Below are 3,156 nucleotides of genomic sequence, written 5' to 3' on the forward strand. Positions count from 1 at the left end.
ATGTATTCCAATCATCATGAGGCTATCTAAATGAGCATTTGCATAAAAGAACGCAAATTATTTTTAATTAGTCTCATTGAATAATAATAATTATTATTATTATTATTGTTCTTGTTGTTGTTGTGATGAAAAACAATATGGTGGCTAAACGAATATTACATGTAAATATATTTTTTTTTAATTTGTTTGTTCCCAGACAAAATTTATCGTCTTCCCCGACGGGGGGCAATAGCCCCCCCTCTGGCGCCACCACTGTTACTAACCCATACATTTTTTTAAGGGTCACATAATTATGTCTAGTGGGTTCTGTATTTTTCATTTTTAATCTTTTAAACTTCACATATTGAACTGTTAAATCTAGGTGGTCTCCCTAAATTGTTGCTTTTTTTCATCAACTCTCCAAGGTTTCACAATCACAATTCCACATAGCATATGAATTTCCAATCAGATAAATGGACATTAGTCAAACCTCTAATTTGATTGATTTATTTCAGCTATTTTGTATGGGACTTAATTATCACTGAGCTCATTTCTTTATATATTTTAAGTAATAATAATAATAATAATAAAGATGCCGGACGGCGGCAGCAACAATAATAAAAATAATATAATAAAAATAATAGTAATAGTGCAGTAATGCCAAAAAAATAATGAGACATTGAAATTGTATATCATTGACTGCTGCAGTTTCATGCAATGGGCAATCACCATGGTCAGTGTCAATGAGCTATAGGAATGTATAAATAGGTAGTGAGTTTTTGGAACTGGGGCGGATTGCTATAATTGGTTTTTAGACGGTCTTAACACTTAGCCGGCTGTAATCATGACTTCACTTCTGGTATGTGATTACTGGTCTAACCACCATTTTAATATTGGACTTTTATTTGTAATGTTTAAATTTATAAATTACCATCATTCAAGTACAGTACTGAACTTTATTTCCTGTATTTTTTTGATCCCATATGAATTCTCAGTATTTCTAACCTATAATGGTAATAAACCTTGGTACAGTTACCTAAGCCCAATTTATTAGCCTTGCTAAATACCAGTGACAACTGATGTGTTTTGGTCATGACATTGGTGTGCACAGGTTAACTTGACCTACTACGGGCCATAAACTACAATATCATCAGCGATATTTTGACAACCTCACAGTTCACGATTACTTGTCGAACGACGTGTTGGAATAGCTTGGGGGCTGAATTAATTCCGAACATTAAACGTTTGTACAACCTAGCATGAGTGACAAATGTGGTAACCTTCCTTGAGATACCCGGTTTCAATTCCAACTGATGAAATCCTTTGTTCAGATCCAACTTGGTAAATACCTTGTTCCCATTTATTTCACTGATTACTTCATCTACCGTTGGAATAGGATGTCTTTAACTCTAACAATTTCTTTGTTTACACATTTCATATCCACACACAGACGTATATCCCCATTTGGCTTTGGGACAATAACCACTGGACTCACACAAGGGGTGTGACCCTCTACACATTCTATTATATCCATCTCTTCTAACTCCTTAAGTTTTGCCTCTAATTTTAGTCTTAAACTATACGGTATTCTTCTACAAGGCTGAGCAATTAGCTTTGCATCTGCCTTTACATGTAACTCAGCTTGGTAATCTGTCAATTTTCCCTCTTTACCACTAAATACCTCTCTGTAGTCATCTTCAATGGAATTTACAGGCAGCGAAATTCTTAGAACCTGCAACTCTATTGAGGTTTTCCTGCCCAATAATGGTCTACCATGTGCTTCTGCAAATAGAAATGGCACATTATCTACCTTACGACTACCGACCTGTACTGACATAGGCGTAGATCCCGGGGGGATAGGGGATATATCCCCCCCAATATTTGACAAGGGAGATGGTCCATTGTATCATCCCCCCCAATATTTTGACTATGTATGGGATAAAATGGAGCTTTACACACTTCAAAAGACTGTCACAGAAATAATTTGCACTGTCTTATGCGCTTACAAAGATGAAAATTAGCATAATGTATTAATGTTGATAACAAAATTATTTTATCTGGTACAAATCTAAGCTCTTCTTTCCTTAGATGTTAGATGTGCTTGCAAAAAGAGCCACATTTCACACTGAAGGGCGTGTACGACATCAGTAATGTTATGTCAATTCCAAGAATGTTTAAGGTTATATCGGTTGATGAGGAATTTATTGATTAGGCCTATAATAGCAAATTGCATCAATGTATTTTGCAAAAACAAGGTTTCCAGCTTCAGAGGGGGCACATCCCCTGTCCGCACAAGGGCACACATTGGCGCTAACAAGGGTCTTGGGTCAGAGTGGGTATTTATTTTTTTAAATTTTTTTTATTTTTAATTTCAACCATCTTTAAAGAGGGTAGCCCTTCTAATTTAGCCCAGTAGTTTAACTGATATTCAGGGGCCCTCTTTAATAAAATTAAAGAACAGTACAAACAACACCATTACAACATAATAATAATAATAATAATAATAATAATAATTATTATTATTATTATTATTATTATTATTATTATTATTAATAATAACAACATACAATCCTCATTTCCCGGTTAGTAATTTACAATACCCACTCCCCATCCCACTCCCCACTCCCCATCCCACTCCCCATATAGAAAAAAATACAACATATGGCTTATCTTATTTATAATATAGGCCACACACGTGTGTTTGAAACTAAATATAAGCATTTTCATCATGGTTTTATTTATTACGAACATATTCTTTCACCATCTATACACATTGAGGCCCTTCTTTTAGGTTAAAATGATCTATCTTAAATTTGTCTTTCTTGAGTTTGGGACTATTATGTGTTTAAATAACTTAAAAGGATAAAACTAAAAAAGCCCTAAAAAATGTGTGCCAAGCGCGCAAAATATTTTTGTGTTTTTAATTCTAATTTCGTCGGAATTGATTAAAACTCCCTAGAATGTGCAATTTATAGAGAAAATTGGCCTACCGTAACAAGAAATGTGCGCAAAGAATTTGAGAATTTTAGGCACTTTCAGAGAATGTATTTCTCAAAGGGTGAAAGATTTTCCAAAGGTGGATAATTTCCCCTTGTCCCCCGGTGTTTTTAATTCTAATTTCGTTGAAATTGATCAAAACTCCCTAAAATGTGCAATTTTTAGAGGAAATTGGGCCAT

General features: G+C 34.3%; 1 protein-coding gene across 2 annotated transcripts in view; it reads left to right on the forward strand.

The window, feature by feature from the left end:
• Positions 1 to 3,156, forward strand: part of LOC117117367 (ras-related protein Rab-28-like) — a gene marked incomplete at its 5' end in the record, with an annotated part of 25,401 nt that overhangs the window by 976 nt on the left and 21,269 nt on the right.

The sequence above is a fragment of the Anneissia japonica genome, unplaced genomic scaffold (genome assembly GCF_011630105.1).
Source record: "Anneissia japonica isolate Jap-2015-1 unplaced genomic scaffold, ASM1163010v1 scaffold288182_len93402_cov192, whole genome shotgun sequence".
Lineage (NCBI taxonomy): Eukaryota > Metazoa > Echinodermata > Crinoidea > Comatulida > Comatulidae > Anneissia > Anneissia japonica.